Raw genomic sequence first — 20,756 nt, forward strand, 5'->3', positions numbered from 1 at the left:
TAAGGGGACATCGTATGTTTGTAGTCAATCCTAAACCAAAATGTCATTATGTGACATATGACTGTGTACCCCTTTAAAGGTAATAAAACTTACTGGAATAATATGATATTTCAAAGGATTTCTTGATAGGATTTCAAAAAAAGTAAATATGTACATTGTACTTACAAAAGAAAAGGTAATAGAACATGGCTATCTTTTAGTACCTTGAGAAGTTCAAGGATATCAGCAATTATCTGCCACTAAGTAGAGTGAGCTAAAAAGTTTCAGATAAGCCAGAGCAGGATCTAAACATAAGGTTAAATAGGATCTTTGTGCAGAGCTGACAATAGAGTCTAGTCCGAAACAAATGAGTCTTTGTGTCTGTGAAAAGCCATCCTCAGTGGTAGGAGTATAAATAAGAGTCACAGAGAGACTAGAAGAAATTTCTGACTAGTCACTAAATGATGTGACCAGTGGGGCCAAATGTTATTTGGAGAACACAGGTAATTAAGGTTGCATGAAGTTCAAAGCATTTTATCTTTAGATAGTTGATTGAGAATTAATGTAATTTTACCTATCCTGTAAAGTTATTGGTTAAAAATACTTAGTCTATAGACAATGATTAGCAGATTACACAGAAGTAAAAAACCAGAGCAAAGATAATTGGACTAATTTTTTTTTTCTATTTCAAAAGGAAGTGACAGATGGGAACCCTTTCAATTTATCAAGTAAAATATCAACAGAGTACTGAAGATATATACTAGTGCTACGTTGTACATCTTAGTTAAAATGAAGCCTAAGGGGTTGTGGAAAGAATGTAGAATGGTATTTGTAAGAGAATTCAGTGTAATCATAGTGCAGCAACTCTGGCTATGCCTTCTCATTCTAATTTATCACTTAACATTTCTAAGCCCCATTGTCTCTTCTTTGAATTGATAGTAATAATCATACTGATTCTGGTGTCTTTAATGAGACTTATGTGGAATAATTTTATATTTAGGGAGATAATAAGGACAGCAAATAAGTAAATTACTAATGATTCTAAAGATACAATATTTTGAGGCTAGCATAGTTTCTATGCAATAAGATAAACCCATAGCTTCCATGAATTTTGACAAACTAATCCAATCAAGATACAGATTTCCATCCACCCTCAAATTTCCCTCTTATCTTTTGTAATCCCTCCCTGCTCTTGGCAACTGCTGATTTTCTGACACTGTGGTTTATATTTGCCCCTTTCAGAGTTTCATGTACAATACTTATATACTATTTACTCTCCAGTGTCTGGCTTATTTTACTCTGCACAATATTTTTATAGTTCAACTATGTTGTGTATCACTTGCTTGTTAGCCTTTAGTGCAGAGTAGTATATTTCCTCTATCCCCTTTGACCCAATTAAATGTTGATGAGCAAACTAGCTATTTCTCTTTTTTTTGTAAGCATGTTTTCCTTTTTCAAAGACCAAGGAATAGAATTTCTAGGTAATGTAGTAAATGTGTATTTTACTTTGTAAGAAATGACCCAACTGTTTCTTGCACAGTGTTTCTATCACATTGCACTGCTACCGTCCGTGTAAGGGAGGTCCCTGTGCTTCTCACGCCTGCCAGTCTTGTCAGTTTCTGCTATTCTAGTGAATATGGAGTAGAATCTCATTATGTTATTAATTTTATTTCCCCAATGACTAATGATGCTGAGTATATTCTTCACATGATTATTAGCCACCCCTATCTTTTGAGAAATATCCACTCGAATATTTAGTGGATAACAAACAATGGGATGAGCAAGGTTTGGCTTGATTTGCCTACATTTAAGCAGTCTTTTGTATTCTTTCAATATGGCAGTGAGCTTCTCTAAAGAGTGACAAATAAGAACCAACAATGGGCTGCCCTTGGGGAAAAGGACCTAAGCTTTTTGGCTTGTCCTTACTTGTGCATTTTTTAAAATTATTCTTTAAATGGGAAATACAGGCCTGTGGCTTAAAATGATGCCTCAGAGGGCATAAAAGGATTTGTATTACTTTTTTTTTGGCAGGCAGAGTGGACAGTGAGAGAGAGAGACAGAGAGAAAGGTCTTCCTTTACCATTGGTTCACCCCTCAATGGCCACTATGGCTAGCGCTGCGCAGATCCGAAACCAGGAGCCAGGTGCTTCTCCTGGTCTCCCATGTGGGTGCAGGGCCCAAGCACTTGGGCCATCCTCATCTGCACTCCTGGGCCATAGCAGAGAGCTGGCCTGGAAGAGGAGCAACCGGGACAGAATCTGGCGCCCCAACCGGCACTGCAGGTGGAGGATTAGCCTATTGAGCCGCGGTGCTGGCCGATTTATATTACTTTTAAAGCAATACTATATCAACATCAAATCATTAAAAGCAAATTTCATCTGGAAAAAAAGTGACATAAATCCAACATAAGTATGAACTACTGTCATTCAAGTAGGAGCTTATAAAATTTTACTGTTGCTGATAAAAGATACTTAAATTTAAATTGTTATGGAGATGTTATGGAGATGATTAGATACTATTTTTTATAAAGTCACATTTACCTACTGTAGCCATTACAAAGCATACAGTCACTTATCAATCTCCGAGTTCTGTATCCAATCATGGATCAAAAATACTCAGAAAAAAAATGTCTTATTATGTGGAGGATTTTCTTGTCATTATCCCCTAAACAATACAGCCTAACAAATATTTACATATCATTTGCAATGTATTGGGAATTATAGGTAATCTAGATTATTTCTATGGATTTATTTATTTATTTGAAAGGCAGAGTGATGAGAGAGACAGAGATCGATCTTCCATCTGCTGGTTCAGTCTCCAAATGGCCGAAACAGCCAGGGTTGGGCCAGGCATAAGCCAGGAGTTTCTTCCAGGTCTCCCATATGGGTGTCACAGACATAAACACTTGGGCCATCCTCTTCTGCTTTACCAGGAACATTAGCAGGGAGCTGGATTGGAATTAGAGCAGCCAGGTCATGAACCGGTGCCCATATGGAATGCCAGCTTTGCAGGCATTAGCTTAATCCGCTAAGCCACAAGGCCAGCCCGTGTGGATATGTTTTGATGCATTTGAAAGGATGCACATTGCCAACGCCAGGGCTCAGTAGGCTAATCCTCCACCTGTGGCGCCGGCACACTGGGTTCTAGTCCCGGTCGGGGCACCGGATTCTGTCCCGGTTGCCCCAATTCCAGGCCAGCTCTCTGCTTTGGCCCGGGAGTGCAGTGGAGGGTGGCCCAGGTCCTTGGGCCCTGCAACCTCATGGGAGACCAGGAGAAGCACCTGGCTCCTGGCTTCAGATCAGTGCAGTGCGCTGGCCGCAGCATACATTGGGAGGTGAACCTACAGAAAAAGGAAGACCTTTCTCTTCTCACTGTCCACTCTGCCTGTCCAAAAAAAAAAAAAAAAAAAAAAAAAGATGCACATGTTTTATGCCTAATACTATGCTATTTTAAGTAAGGGCTTGAGCACCTACAGATTTTGGCATCCGTGGGGCTTCAGGAACCAATCCCCTCACTGGATACTGAACCACCATACTTCATGATTCCTTCATCAACTCATCCCGTTTCCTCCTTTCACATTGTCTGCATGAAATCAAGGAGAAATTATTAACTGTGGGAAGCATCAAAGTAAGACACTCTCTCTCTCTCTTCGTGAAAATCTGTTGGACTGATTTATCTATTGAGCTGACACTTTACTGTGTTTAACTTGTTTTCAGTTAATTTTATTGTTCAGTAGACAATGGCATTCCTGTATGTTATAAAACTGACAAATGGCTCCAGTGCAAAGCACTGTATTGGCCACACTATTTCTGTCAAGGCATCAAGGTGAGTTCACATTTTCTTAAAAAGGTTAAAATGTCAGCTGTGTTTTCTACACAATTTATGCTTACCCAAGTATCTCTGTCACAAAAAGTTGTGAGAGGGGATGCATGTGTTGTTTTCAGTTTGACCATTATGACTATTTTTGTACATAGGGAAACTACATCCTTTAAGGAGAAACTATCAAATAGTTCTCACCAAGGTGGTTCTGCAGATCCTGGTGAGCTCAGCTGTGATCAAGATCCAAGTCAGAGCTAGTTATTGGAGAACTAGTTGTCATTATGTTGCAGTCCTGCCTCCTACTCAGTGACTCACCATAGAGTTGTCCTATAGGTAAAGCTATGTCACCTTTGCTGGAGATTTGAGAACTACTGGCATATTTGGAAACTAATTATGCAGCAGTTAACCTGCCTAAATATTGCAGAGATTAATTCTATTTCAAGAGAAATACATTCTTCACTGAGTCAAGCTCTTCTTTGTATCTCCCCTTGTGTTTATTTTACTATGTGTTTAAAACACTTCTATGGGTAAATGAGTTCAAGTACTTGTCTTAGCTCTAAGAAATACTAGCTTGGAAATTGGCTCTTGTTTATAGGCTGATTTATAAAACTTACATTGAAAGATATGAAGAGATGCAAAGAAAACAGAAACTCATGACATTTTTCCATTTTCATTTCTTTGAGAAAAATTGAGTTTTAGTTCAAATTAGGAGTATACAAAAACTGATATTTAAAATATGATTTCCATTATTGCTTATATGCAGACTGGTTGCATTATAAACTTTGAATAGAATTTCATCATCTTATGAAAATAGAACCACAAAATATTTTGAGTATGACATTAAAGAAAGTATCAAAGCTTTTTTTATATCAAAAATTCCAGTATAAATCTTTGTTTCTAGGAACTCAGGTATATTCTCCCTTGGAGAGATCTGAGACGTGCTAGAGGGAACACAGGGAGAGCTCTCCTAAACTGTTTCTCTTTTAAATCTCTCTAGAGGTTGAAAATCCATCTGCCAGAACCTGCAAAAATATGGGACACATACAGTTCATTTCCCTGTGAGCCACAACTCCTAGATTTTCAGAAATTTTCTGTTAGGAATATGAACCCCTTATTTCCATCTTATCTGTTACTTTTTTTTTTTTAAACAGGCAGAGTGGACAGTGAGAGAGAGAGAGAGAGAGAAAGAGAAAGGTCTTCCTTTGCTGTTGGTTCACCCTCCAATGGCTGCCGTGGCCGGCGTGCTGCAGCTGGCACACTGCGCTGATCCAAAGGCAGGAGCCAGGTGCTTATCCTGGTCTCCCATGGGGTGCAGAGCCCAAGGACTTGGGCCATCCTCCACTGCACTCCCGGGCCACAGCAGAGAGCTGGCCTGGAAGAGGGGCAACCGGGACAGAAACTGGTGCCCCAACTGGGACTAGAACCCGGTGTGCCGGCGCTGCAAGGCGGAGGATTAGCCTATTGAGCCATGGCACCGGCGTTTATCTGTTACTTCTGTGTCTGAATTGGGTTTCCTTCACTCTTGACTCCTGGTTTCTGGCTCTCATCTGTGTCTTTTTTTTTCTTAATCTCAATTAGCAATCAAGACATGGACAGAACAATGGCTGGGCGTTTACTTTCTCATATCAAGAATGGGAAATATAGGGCATGAATTGTGATGTCTTACAAAATCATCCCAAAGGCCAATCATTCATTCTTAAGTTTCCGGCAGATATCAAATTTCTAGGAAAACGGTGTGATTTGTTGTTTTCCTTAGGTTATTTTTATTTTTAAATTTACTTCAGAGAGAGATAGGGAGGCAGGTAGAGGGGAAAGGGAGGGAGGAAGGGAGAGCTAGACATGGGGTGAGGAGGGAGATGGTGGGTAGAAGGTGAAGGGAGTAGGGGGTGAGCTAGGGCAGGAAGGGAAAAAAGCTCCCATCTACTGGTTCAGGCCCCAAATGTTGGCAGCAGTGAGGCTGGGACAGACTAAAGCAGGGCTAGGAACCTAATCCATGTCCTACATGGATAGCAGTGATACAAATGCTTAAGCAGTCATTTAATGCCTTCTGGAGTACACATTAGTAGAAAGTTGGAATTGGGGGTAGTACCTGGGACTGGAACCCAGGCATTCACAGGATTCAGGTATCTCAAATGACATAACTATAAGGCCAGAGGCCCACTGATATACCTAAATACCTGGCCTTTTACTTCAGTTTTGTTCTTATAAGCTCACCTTAAAAATTTGAAGAACTAGTATTTATCGGCAAAATAACAAACATATGGGTTTGGTGTTGAGGAACAGTTTTTTTTTTTTTTTTTTTTTCCTCTCTTCATACTATTTGTTGAACTCTTTACTTACTATAGGGTTAATCTTTTGAGTATAAAGTTAACTGAAAATAGATCTTTGTAAAAAATTAGAATGAGAATAGGAGAGGGTGGAGGAAAAAGGGTGGGAGCATGGGCAGGAGGGAGGGAGGGTAGGGTGGAAGTATCATTATATTCCTGAATCTGTATACATGAAATGCATGGCATTTGTACACCTTAAATAAATGTAAAAATTCCAGTGTGCCTGTAAAATGCTTGTCTGATTTAATCCCAGTTACCTAACTGCCTCGGCTTTTAACTGATGCTGTAACAGAGTACCACAGATTGGGTAATTTATTGAAAAACAGAAAAATACCTCACCATTCTGGAAGTGGGGAAGTCCAAGATCAGAGTACTAAGGGTCTGCTTCCAAGATGGCTGCATCCTTAGAAGACAGCCTGTCGGGTAGAAGATGGACGGCCAAAAGTGCAGAAAGTTCCTTGGAGCCCCCTTTTTAAGGGTCTAAAGCCCATTAAGGAAGGGGAAGAGTTTTCATGGCCCTTCACCTGTTAAAGGCCCTACCTCTTAAATTGGTGACGTCTGAATTGGCAACACCTGAATTTGGGGAGGGGCACGCATCTGAACCACAGAACCCACCCTCTCTGCTTTACTTTCTATGTTAGGAAACTGCTTTCCCCTGGCTCTCTTTCACTTTGCGTTCATAGGTTTGGTCAATAGGTTTGCATTCCTAGGTTTGGTCAATAGAAGGTATGAGGCAAAGATTGGAAGGCAGAAACAATGAGAGGAGCCAGGATGTCCCACTCCAAATCGCTCTGCCTCTTGTACCGTTTCTGGATATGGGTGATCTTCTCTAGAGCTCATCCAACAATGATTTCCTCAGGGCAACTTCTGATGTTCTGGCTTCCACCAAAGAACCCTAACATCTGGCCTCTGATAACATCTTCCTGTTCTTTTAACAATAAATTAATTGCAACTTCCAGCTGTTGTCAATCTCTGTGTTGATTGGCCATCACTTTTTAGCTTCTCAGACCTTCCATCACCTGTGAAGCTAATTCATTTATGATTAAAGTCCTTGCACTTGAAAAAACTAAAGTGGTTTCATTACTTCCTGATTGGACCTTGTTGATATTTTTAAGCAAACAAGTAAGCAATTGCACAAGGACAACTTTTGCAAGTCTCCTGAATAACACATGCATGGGTAAGACTCAAACCAATATGGCAGAGGTTTAAGGTACTAAATAAAAATTGAAAACCACCCCTACCAAAGGAAATAGGACAAACATATGGTATGAATCACATCAGGTTGTATGCCTCTTAAAACAGAAACAATATTCTCTATAGGCTTATAACAGGACCCAGAGTCTACCCAGCATAATGCTCAGAATTTCTAAAATACAATCCAAAATTACTGAAAACGCAAGAATCAGGACAATGTGACCAGTTCTCAAGGGGAAATAAGAACACACACACACACACACACACACACCAGCAAGGAAATAGCACCATGTGGCAACTATTAGGCAGTGATTTTGTGTGTTTTAAATTGAATTTATTTATTTACTTGAAACAGAGATGGGGTGGGGAGAAAAGGGAGGGAGAGAATGGATCTCTCATCTGTTGGTATACTTTCCAAGTCCAAGTGCCCATGACCATTGGAGCTGGGCCAGGGTGAAGCCAGGACCAAGAACTCAGTCTAGGTCTCCCACTTGGTGGCAGGGATCCAACTACTTGAGTCTTCACCCATTGTCTCCACAGGTGCTCATATTCTGGAGCAGGAATTGGCAAGGAGCAAAGACTCAAAGCCAGGCACTTGGGTCCAGGCTGCAAGTGTCCTAATAAGTGTCTCAGTCTGAACCAAATATCCACCCACAGGAAGTGATTTTAAAGCAGCTCTTATAAATAGGCTCCATGAAGTAAAGCAAAGAACACTTGAAAGTATGTGGCTGCTGTATTTAATTGGTATGAGGATAATAAAAATTATAAAGATAATAATTTTGGATATCTGTTTTTCACTGTAACAAAATACACATGATGCAAAGTTTATTACTTTTGCTATTTAAGTTTACAGTGCTGTGACATTAAGGACATTCGCATTGTAGTGCAACCATCTCCTCAATTCATCTCCAGAACTATTTCTCTCACCCCAGACTGAAACCCTGTACCCATTAACCACTATCCCTTTCCCTCCAGTTCATGTCACTGCAGAAGCCGGGTGAAGGTATCTAGCTGTCAGGGGAAAGGTTAACATAACAGCTATAATAGGCAACAAGGCTGGGATAAGAGTGCTTTGAACTACAAAGAGCTATGATGACAACAAATGAATTATGATGTTGTTATGATCAGTGAGATGTGAGAAGCTAAACTAAGATGTTTATCTACTTATATGATTTTTTTCATACTATTATTCTTTTTTATTTAATGAATGCATTTTTACATAGATACAACTTTAGGAATACAGTGGTTCTTTCCCCTATGCCTCCCACCCCACTCCCATCCCACCTCCCATTCCCTCTCCCATCTCCTTCTTCATTATGGATCATTTTTAGTATGACTTTATATATAGAGGACCAACTCTATGCTAATCATAGATTTCAACAATGCCACACACAACATATAGAGTACAGTTTGAATTGGCAACATATAGAGTACAGTTTGGGGAGAGAATTTGCAGTCAATTCTCATATTGCAATTCAATAGGGACAGAGGTCCTACCTGGGAAGCAAGTGCACAGTGACTACTGTTGTTCTTTTAACAATTAACACTTTTTTGTGATGTCAGTGATCATCCAAGGCTCTTGTCGTGGGCTGCCAGGGCTATGGAGGCTTTTTGTGACCATAGACTCTGTCGGTATTTGGACACGGCCATAAGCAAAGTGGATGTTCTCTCCTCCCTTCAGAGAAGAGTGTCTCCTTCATTGATGACCCTTTCTTTCCTCTGAGGTTTCGCAGAGATCCTCCCTGTAGGATTTTTTTTTCCACAGAGTCTTGTCTTTCCATGCCTGAGATGCTCTTGCAGGCCTTTCAGCCCGACATACTATTATACTTTATTTGTGCATTTCCTTTTTCTTGATCAGTTAAACTGGAAGTCAGTTGTTTTCTTTGTCATTATTGCTTAATCATGAAAGGTATTTTAAGATATTTTATAAACTACACCCCAAGCATTAATTATGTTTTATTTTCTTTTTTTATTTAATAAATGTGAATTTACAAAGTGCAACTTTTGCATTGTTGTGGCTTTCCCCCCTGCTACTTATATGATTTTTAAAGAGGCTAACAAGTAGAAGTTTGATGTCAGTAATTGTAATGGAAATTGTGGTCTTTCATTCTGTTTTCAGATCTTAGTTAACAGACCCTGATTCTAGGTGAGCTGCAGATTCCTTCCCTTCATAGGAGTTGGTACAGAATAGTGATAACAGAAGAAAACTCCTTCCTTCTCCACAGGTGGAATATTCCAAGATTGAGACATCTGATAGTTACTGAAGATGCCTCATGAGATTGAGTAATTGATTACATCAGTTATGAATATGTAATAAAACCTCATAAAGTACCCCATTGCATTTTCTCTCATTCTTTTCTGGATCATTGTCTATCCCTCACTTCTGCTTCTCTGTGCTGTACACCTTCCATAAAGTATTAGCAAATAAGTTTTCATCTCAGTCTGTTTTCAGGGGAACCCAGGAAAAGATAGAGTTTCACTCCTGAGTTAATTTAGTGATTGTCTTTAATGCGCAAGCTCAACCTTCCAAATCAGCATGATAGAGAGTTTCTACCATTATTTGGGGGGAAAAATGGAACTTACAGTTGATAAAACTACAAATACTTGATGTTGAAATCTTATTCTACATTACTATGTATAATGAAAAAAAAAAAAAAAAACAAAGAAGACACCATTGTCTATCTAGGAGTACCGAATCTCTCTTGGGATTTTAATGAATATTTCTGGAAAATGTGGATGTTCTAGACTGGTAGAGGCAGCTGGGTTAGTAATAACAGGAACAAAAGTTAGAGGCAAGAAATAATGGAGGGGCTGGTGTTGTGGCATAGTGGATTAAGCCGCTGCCTGTGATGCTTGCAAACCACATAGGTGCTGGTTTGAGACCTGGCTGTTCTACTTCTAATCCACTTCCCTGCTAATGTACCTGGGAGAGCAGCAGAAGATGGTTCAAGTTTTTGGGTCCTGAACCCATGTGGAAGACCTGGAGGAAGCTTCTGGCTTTGGACTGGCTCAGCTCGGGCCATTGAGGACATTTGGGGAGTGGACAAGTGGATGGAAGATTTCTCTCTCTTTCTGTATGATTCTCTCCCTTTCTCTGAAAACTGTGCCTTTCAAATTAATAAATAAATCTTTTTGAAAAAAAGGAGTAATGAAGTGTGTTTGAACAACTACTGAATCTTTGATAATTTTAATGAAAAGTTCATGTGAGACATGATGGGATTTAACCAGACAAGCTGGTTAAATACTTAGTGTGATTCACTTTGGAGGCCAGGTTAAACAGCATAAATTTTATTCTGCATGTTGAAGTGAACATCCTCAGAATTCCCTAGAGAGTTTGCTAAAAACAAGTTTAATAAATTTTCAGATACTAAACCAGATGTATTAAATCACAACCTCACAAAGTGGATAGGAAAATGTATGTTTTTGAACATTCTAAAGGAGTTTCTTTGGACACTAAAACTTGGGAATCCCTAGTTCAGCTTTGAAGATTTTATTAGCATTATTTTATAGTTATATTGAGTCTAGATCATTATGGCATCATAATATAGAACAGGCCCAAAGATGGGGAAGAATAGAAAGAGACAGAATATCCATTCATTTATTCTGCAAATATATTTATCTCTTTGTCATCTCATGAGGGAGCTAGATAATAAACAAGTAAACAATATGAAAACAAGAGAATTCTGGATTTGATAATTGCTACAAATAAATAAGTGTATAATATGATCAAGAATAGGTGTATGTGTCTGTGAGTTGGTGGTGATTTATATAGCCCCTTCAGGAAAATGCGCTTTGAGGAACTGACATTTACCAGACTTGCAGAAGGGTTAACCAGCCACATGAAGGGCCTGGGGAAAGGATTAGTCCTACAAACAGAGTGAGCAGCTGCTGTAAAGACTCTCAAGTGGGAGGAAAATCAGTATCTTCATGATACAAAATGAATGGCAATGAATGAATGGGAAGTGGAGAAACAAAGAAATATGCAAAAAAAAGTATGCTTGCAAAAACAGAAGGATAAGATCATGTAATTGCCACCAGACTGTGCTTATGCCCTGTTCCCCTTGGTTTCCCAAGCAAAATAACCCTTAGTATGCTTCCTTATTCTTTTTCTGAAAGTTTTCCTACTTTACATTTCAACAATGAGTGTGATTTTATATATATATATATATATATATATATATATATATATGTTCCTGCATTTTAGGAAATGACTGTGAATGCATGGAGGGAACTCAGGGTAGAGAACTACATGTCCTGCTAATTAGGCAAACACAAAATGCTAAAATCTAACTGGCAGTACCAAAGAAACCAGAGCAATACGGGAACACCGGAACCTGAGTACACCACAGCCCTTTCAGAAGAAAGACGTCCCTTAAAAACGGAAGAGGAAATTAAAAGTCCATCTTATGCTGATCTGATTCCAAACTTCTCCAATGAAAATTTGGCTTTGCAAAGGCATTTCCGTATACCTGCTTTCTCCTACCTAATGTATAAAAATTTCCTGCACCGTCAATCAAGGAGCCATTTGAGTCATACTCTTTTGCCTAATTTCTCTCCTCAAAGGATAACCTCATGGAGCAGGATTGGGAGACAAAGGTAGGGACCCAATAGCATAATGGGCTCTCAGGGTATAATTGATAATTTATATTTTATTTTAAGTGCTATTTATTAATACAGAAAATAAGTCCAAGGCAGAGATAACCAATATACAAAAAGTAGAAAGATATGTATGAGCAATGTTTAAGGGGTAGAGTAAAATGAAAACATTCCAAAGGTTTGCTGGATGTGGAACATGAAGATGGGTATGGATTCTACAATGAGCCTTGTGTTTCTGGTTTGGGTTACTATCTGCACATCAAGTTAATATTATCTGAAAAGAAAAAAAATAAATAAGAGTAAGGGTATATTTGAGGAGGGATAAAATATTGAGGGCTATTTGAAATGCTGTTTTTAAATGTTGTAGAATATCCCAGTGATGTTTATTTTTATTAAAGTATTTGATTATAAATGATAATAAAATGAAAATAACAATGATTTACATAAGAGAGTGGTTTATGTCTTTCCCATTTCAATGAAATTCAGAGATAAAAGATTCCAGGACTGATTTGTGCCCAGATCCTAATATATAAAGGTTCCTGAGTGACAACATGAAGAGGTCAATGTCACTGTTGTTATGGTTCTTCTAAGAAGGAGAGGCATGGCATGCCCTGCAGGGACAGGCAGGAAGCACCCGACTCCGGGGGGAGGCAGAAGCAGGATGGAGGAGAAATTGTGCTGGAGTTTCCATGTAAAGGTAAGGCATGGCAGTTTAGGATTGGCTAGTTTGGATAATTCCAGTTGGTCTTCAGGACTAAGGGCTGTCCCTCCAGTTTGCTCATAATGAGTCCTGGGTTGATTTACTGGAAGGCAAATCTTGATTTAGTATGTAAGAGATAAAGGGTGTGTTCAAGAGTTTTATTTGGGATTGGTTGCTTTGCAGATGATAGGCATGCTAACAGGCAAGTTATTTATTATCTCTAGGAATTACCTGGCTCTGGCAAAAGCAGTCTCTTCCTGGTCACCAAGTCACCCACCTCAACCCCTGGATGTAATAAAACATATGACTAAAAAGAGACTGGTAGAACAGTTACATTGTTATCAATGGTGACTTTCATTGTGTTCATCTTTCATCATTGGCACTTGAATCAACCTCTAGGGCCAGGGTAGCCCTTAACTTTCAGATATCAAATTTATATCCTATTTCGTGGGACGAGGTGGGGACAAACACATCCTCTTCATTTAAGGATATACCTGAAGTATCATAAAGCAGTAGCTTTACATCCCATGACTGGATGTCTGAGAAAGAGTTTGTGAAATAAGGCAAGAAGGGGGCTGGCACTATGGCATAGCAGGTAAAGCAACTGCCTGCAGTGCTGACATCCCATATGGGCGCCGGTCCAAGTCCCTGCTGCTCCACTTCTGATTCAGCTCTGTGTCATGGCCTGGGAAAGCTGTGGGAGATGGCCTAAGTCCTTGGGCCCCTGCACCAAGATGGTAGACCCAGAAGAAGCTCCTGGTTCCTGGCTTTGGACTTTGGATCGGCACAGCTCCAGTCATTGCAGCCAGTTGGGGAGTAAACCAGTGGATGGAAAACATCTCTTTCTCTCTCTCTCTCTCTCCCCCCACCTCCTCTCTCTGCCTCTCCTCTCTGTGTAATTCTGACTTTCAAAAAAGGCAAGAAGAATTAACTTAGAAGATCTAAGATAAGGGAGTGAGGAAGTATAAACTTTTTTGTCTTTTTTAAAAAATTTTCATTAAGTTATACAAATTTCATATATTTCATATATACAAATTTAGGGACATTGTGGAACTTCCCCTCCCTCCTATCCATATTTCAACTCTTCCCCCACCCTCCCTCTCAGATACATTACAATATATTTCAGGTATTCTATTAATTACATCAGATCAGGGAAAACATGATATTTGTTTTTTGGGATTGGCTTATTTCACTGAGTGTAATGATTTCTAGTTGAAATCATATTTTGCAAAAGACAGGATTTCTTTTCCTTTTTTTCTTTTCTTTTATCTTTTTTTTTTTTACAACTGAGTAGTACTCCATAGTATATATACCATAATTTCTTTATCCAAACAATTTTTTTTCTCTTTTTTTTAACTTTTATTTAATGAATATAAATTTCCAAAGTACAGCTTATGGATTACAATGGCTTCCTCTCCATAACGTCCCTCCAACACGCAACCCTCCCCTTTCCCACTCCCTCTCCCCTTCCATTCACATCAAGATTCATTTTCGATTCTCTTTATATACAGAAGATCAGTTTAGCATATATTAAGTAAAGATTTCAACAGTTTGCTCCCACACAGAAACATAAAGTGAAAAATACTGTTTGAGTACTAGTTATAGCATTAAATCTCAATGTACAGCACACTAAGGACAAAGATCCTACATGAGGAGTAAGTGCACAGTGACTCCTGTTGTTGACTTAACAAATTGACACTCTTGTTTATGGCCTCAGTAATCACCCTAGGCTCTTGTCATGAGCTGCCAAGGCTATGGAAGCCTTTTGAGTTCACCAACTCTGATCATATTTAGACAAGGCCATGGTCAAAGTGGAGGTTCTCTCCTCCCTTCAGAGAAAGGTACCTCCTTCTTTGATGACCCATTTTTTCCACTGGGATCTCACTCGCAGAGATCTTTCATTTAGGTTTTTTTTTTTTTCCCCGCAGAGTGTCTTGGCTTTCCATACCTGAAATACTCTCATGGACATTTCAGCCAGGTCTGCATGCCTTAAGGGCTGATTCTGAGGCCAGAGTACTGTTTAGGACATCTGCCATTCTATGGGTCTGCTGTATTCAACCAATTTTTGATGGACATTTGGGTTGACTCCATATTGTAGCTATTGTGAATAGTGCTGGAATACACATGGGGCTACAGATAACTCTTTCATATACTGATTTCTTTTGCTTTGGGTAAATTCTCAGGAAAAACTGGATCTTCTGTGCAGAAGTATGAAACTAGACCCCTACCTTACACCTTACACAAAGATCCACTCAAGACAGATCAAAGACCTAAATATATGACCTGGTACAATCAAATTATTAGAGAACATGGGGGAAACTCTACAAGATATTGGCACAAGCAAAGAATTCTTAGAAAAGACCCCAAAAGCATGGGCAATCAATGCCAGAATTGACAAATGGGATTACATCAAGGTGAGAAACATCTTCACTGCAAACGAAACATTCAGCAAAATGAAGAGGCAACTGACAGAATAGGAGAATATATTTGCAAAATGCACAACTGATAAAAGATTAGCATCCAGAATATATAAAGAGTTCAAGAAATTCAACAACAACAAAACAAACAATCCAGTAAAGAAATGGGCAAAGGACTTAAACAGGCATTTATTTTTTTATTTTTTATTTTATGACAGGCAGAGTGGACAGTGAGAGAGAGAGAGACAGAGAGAAAGGTCTTCCTTTTGCCGTTGGTTCACCCTCCAATGGCCGCCGCGGCCTGCACGCTGTGGCCCGGTGCACCGCGCTGATCCGATGGCAGGAGCCAGGTACTTCTCCTGGGCTCCCATGGGGTGCAGAGCCCAAGTACTTGGGCCATCCTCCACTGCACTCCCTGGCCACAGCAGAGAGCTGGCCTGGAAGAGGGGCAACCGGGAAAGAATCCAGCGCCCTGACCGCAAGGCGGAGAATTAGCCTAGTGAGCCGCGGCGCCGGCCAAACAGGCATTTTTTAAGAGAGGAAATTCAACTGGTCAAAAGAGAAAATGTTCAGGATCATTAGTCATCAGGGAAATGCAAATCAAAATCACAAGGAGGTTTCACCTCGCTCCGGTAAAAATGGCTCCCATACAGTAATCAATAAACAAATGCTGGCGAGGATGCTGGGGAAAAGGTAACCAGATTCACTGTTGGCGGGAATGTAAACTCATGCAACTGCTGTAGAAGAAAGTATGGAGATACCTCAGAAATCTGAATAGAGACCTACCATAATCCAGGAAGCGGAATCTTTAAGAAAGGAGAGTTCAACAGCATTTACACTGCAGATTCAGTTCATCATAGCTTCTAAGTATCCTTTGCAATAATTCAAATGAAATGTTGACTAATCTCACAGCAGTTTTAAAGAAGAAATAAGAAAGGGATTAAAGGGAAGTGAGGAGATAGATAAGGCAGCAATCATGGATTATTCTACCCTTAAGTCTGGCTAACAAGTGAATTAGGAATTTGGATAACACATAAGACTAAGGGATTTTTATTATAGGTGCTGGGATGGCAGTCTTTGTTGTAATATATATACAGAAAGAGCAAAATGTTTAGAAAAAACAGAAACTGTTATGTAAAAGCAGAGATATTCAAATACACTTGAATGCAGTTTCTATGGAGGTCTTTTGAAATTTATGGTAATGTGGAGTGCGCTGTAATAAGCTAAAATAGTGAATGAATCACTGAGTATCCATTCTGACTTTTGTGTATCAAATTTAAAGAAAATATTTTAGATGTTGAAATTATTAAGGTAGAATTAATGGCAAAAGATCTATTTATAATTGCAAAATTGAACTACAGTACAGAGAAGGAAAACAAGAGTAGGTACCATGTATTTCTGTATAATTTGTTCATATAAATATTTTTTTCCTAATGAGGTAGTTTCATAGATTTCAACTTGGTAGGATTTAGTTCTCTTCTAGCTTGTATGTTCTCCCAGAGGAAATGTTAACATGAGACTTTATTTAGAAAAGTAGTGAAAAATCAGTGTGATATATTATCGAAGAGAGTGTGAATGCCATCTCTAAATCAAAAGTTTTTAAGGAAGGCTTCTTTGGTAGTACTTCATTATGTAACTTGCCAGTCTCAGTGTCAAATAGGCAAAATTTAGTGACTATTAAGAGACTTAAATATCAATGTGATCTGTGCTTTAATGGGCAACAAAATTATTGGTATTCAACTATTGTTTCTTACTCCTTAAAAGGAAAATAAGTACTCTCTCATTTTCTTCCTAATACTCAATAGAACCCTTAATTATGTCACTGATCTTGCTACAACTGTTGCACTTGACATCTAATAAATCTGATTCTCAATTGGTTTATAGTTGAATTTTGAAAAGGATCAATAGATTCAGTTACACTGTCTCTTGCTCTGCTACTGGAATCGTGCCTGTACATGCAACGAATAAAATTACCAGACTTGATTCACAACCTCTTGACTGTCTCAGAAACAGCAGTACACCTGGAAGACTGCCTAAAAAATGAAGAATTAAATGAGGGTACAATTGGCTGGACGTGACACTCTCATTTGTGCCTAATCTAGAGCAACAAACGCTTGTAGATGAGATTTTGATTTCTCCTACCATTAGCCAACATCCTTATTTGTATCTTGTAGCTTCAAAAATAAATCTTAACGATCATCATTGTTTATGAATATTATTATTATTACTATTATTATTATTATTATTATGGTAGAATCAAATGCCATGCCATTGATGTGATTATAGCTTCAAATAGGAAAGAGCACACAAATAGATTATCATTTTAAATTTAACTTAAATAACTTAAAAAACTGATTAGGAAAATTTCATGGAAAATATTACATATTTGCTATTTTTTCAATCTATTAATAGATTCATTTCAACAGTGATTGAGAGAATACATTGTTTGTTGTTTGGTGGTAAATGAAAGTACACATAGGATAAACTATTTTATCAAGCATCTTCTAATTTAGTATGGAGCATACCTGATAGAATTAAAGTACCAGATAGAATAAAAGTTGTTCCAAGAAAAGTCCCAACATTCAATATTTGTTGTACCGAGAAGGGGGCAATTCATTCCAAATGGGAAATTTGGAGCTGGCTTATTTGGAGAGGGAAACATACCAGCTGTCTTTGAGGGAGAAGAATTGTCAATAAGCAGAGAAAGAAGCATTGCATCAGGATAAGATTGAGCATAATAAAGGAAATGTAATATTAAAGACCATTTCATGCTTGGGAAATACTTCAGGATAACTGTAAAACATGTCATAGGGAACGTGTAGTCAGATGTGGAGGCCCTCAAATGCCAAGACAGAAATCTTGAGTTGAAAGTTAGGTCAGTATAACGTGAAAGCCCGTATTTTATGCAAGAGGATGAGAAACCCACATGATTTATTAATGACATAAATTAATGTCATTTCTCTGAACATTCTCAAAACTACTAAATAAGTTTTATACTCTGTGCAAACTCAATATTAATATCACCATATTTTTCTGTGCTTTTCAGTTCAAATCTCTGAAATCAGAAGATTTAAGTTCTATTCTTGGCTGTCCCTGTGATTAGTTTTAAACCTTGATTGTCACTTCATTTTTGAGTTTCAGCTTCCTCATCTATCAAGTGAGAATAAGAGGTTTTGAGGATCAAATGAAATTACAAAACCAGCATTTGTTTGTCAAAAAAAAAAACAGTACATAGACATAAGCTAATGCTAGAAATTCAAGGGTAAAACAAGTAAAGTTTGTTTTATTTGTTTTTGATATGTCTTGTTCTTATATATCTTGTATATACCAAAAGAATGTATTATAGTTATCCATTATTTAATGAATGTTAATAAAGCAATCACTCATGTACTCAGAACCAGTCTAAAGAAGTGGTAGTTTTAGGTCTCCAAATGGATTCTCCTTGCTCACTTCCAGATAAAAAGCAGTTTTGCTGGAGTGCGTGTTGTGGTACAGCAAGGTAAGTTGCTCCCCGCAGTGCTGGCATCCCCTATGGGTGCCAGTTTGAGTGCCAGCTGCTTTACTTCTGATCCAGCTCTCTGTTAATGCACATGGGAAAAGCAGTGGAAGATGGCCCAAATCCCTGGGCCCCTGATACCCATGTGGGAGACCTGGAAGAAGTTCCTGGTTCCTGGCTCCTGGCTCTTGGCTTCAGCCTAGTTTAGCCCCAGTCACTGTGGTTATTTGGAGAGTGAACCAGCAAATGGAAGATCTCTATCTCTGAAACAGATCTCTATCTCTGTAACTACTTTTCATATAAATGAATAAATCTTTAAAATAAATAAAATCAGCTTTATCACAAGTATTTTCTTTTTTTTTAAACTTTTATTTAATGAATATAAATTTCCAAAGTACAGCTTATGGATTACAATGATTTCCCCCCAAAACGTCCCTCCAACACGCAACCCTCCCCTTTCCCACTCCGTCTCCACTTCCATTCACATCAAGATTCATTTTCGTTTCTCTTTATATACAGAAGATCAGTTTAGCATACATTAAGTAAAGATTTCAACAGTTTGCTCCCACACAGAAACATAAAGTGAAAAATACTGTTTGAGTACTAGTTATAGCATTAAATCTCAATGTACGGCACACTAAGGACAGAGATCCTACATGAAGAGTAAGTGCACAGTGACTCCTGTTGTTGACTTAACAAATTGACACTCTTGTTTATGGCATCAGTAATCACCCTAGGCTCTTGTCATGAGCTGCCAAGGCTATGCAAGCCCCCTGAGTTCACTGACTCTGATCAAATTTAGACAAGGCCATAGTCAAAGTGGAAGTTCTTTCCTCCCTTCAGAGAAAGGTACCTCCTTCTTTGATGACCTGTTCTTTCTCCTGGGATCTCACTCACGGAGATCTTTCATTTAGATTTTTTTTTTTTTTTTTTGCCAGAGTATCTTGGCTTTCCATGCCTGAAATACTCTCATGGGCTTTTCAGTGGATCCGCATGCCTTAAGGGCTGATTCTGAGGCCAGAGTGCTGTTTAGGACATCTGCCATTCTATGGGTCTGCTGTGTATCTCACTTCCCATGTTGGATTGTTCTCTCCCTTTTTGATTCTATCAGCTAGTATTTGCAGACACTATTCTTGTTTGTGTGATCCCTTTGGTTCTTAGTCCTATCATTATGATCAATTGTGAACAGAAATTGATCACTGGGACTAGTGAGATGGCATTGGTACATGCCACCTCGATGGGATTGAATTCGAAACCACTGGTATGTTTCTAACTCTACCGTTTGAGGTAAGTCAGCTGAGCATGTCCCGAATTGCACATCTCTTCCCTCTCTTAATCCCACTCTTATATTTAACAGTGATCACTTTTCAGTTAAGTTTCAGCACTTAAGAAGAATTGTGTATTGATTACAGTATTCAACCAAAAGTATTAAGTAGAACAAACAAAAAAAATACTAAGAGGGATAACATATTAATTTGCTCATCAACAGTCAGGGTGAGGGCTGATCAAGTCACCGTTTCTCATAGTGTTCATTTCACTTTAACAGGTTTCCTTTTTGGTGCTCAGTTAGTTATCACCTATCAGGGAGAACAAGTGGTATTTGTCCCTTTGGGATTGGCTTATTTCACTTAGCATAATGTTTTCCAAATTCCTAACAGGGATCACTTTTCAGTTAAAATTTAAACACCTAAGAATAATTGTTTGTTAATTACAGAGTTCAACAAATGGTACTAGAACAAAAAAAAAGTACTAAAATGGATAAAGTATTACATTGTACATCAACGGTCAGGACAAGAGCTGATCAAGTCACTGTTTCTCACAGTGTCCATTTCACTTCAACAAGTTTCTCCTTTGGTGCTCAGTTAGTTGTCGCTGATCAGGGAGAACATATGATATTTGTCCCTTTGGGACTGGCTTAATTCACTCAGCATGATGTTTTCCAAATTCCTCCATCTTGTTGCAAATGACTGGGTTTCATTGTTTTTGACTGCTGTATAGTATTCTATAGAGTACAGGTCCCATAATTTCTTTATCCAGTCTACTGTTGATGGGCATTTGGGTTGGTTCCAGGTCTTAGCAATTGTGAATTGAGCTGCAATAAACATTAATGTGCACACAGCTTTTTTGTTTGCCAATTTCATTTCCTTTGGGTAAATTCCAAGGAGTGGGATGGCTGGGTTGAATGGTAGGGTTATCTTCAGGTTTCTGAGGAATCTCCAGACTGACTT

General features: G+C 38.7%; 1 pseudogene; it reads right to left on the bottom strand.

The window, feature by feature from the left end:
- Window positions 1–20,756, bottom strand: part of LOC103349367 (suppressor of cytokine signaling 6-like) — a 157,021-nt pseudogene that overhangs the window by 97,972 nt on the left and 38,293 nt on the right.

The sequence above is a fragment of the Oryctolagus cuniculus genome, chromosome 10 (assembly GCF_964237555.1).
Source record: "Oryctolagus cuniculus chromosome 10, mOryCun1.1, whole genome shotgun sequence".
Taxonomy (NCBI): Eukaryota; Metazoa; Chordata; class Mammalia; order Lagomorpha; family Leporidae; genus Oryctolagus; species Oryctolagus cuniculus.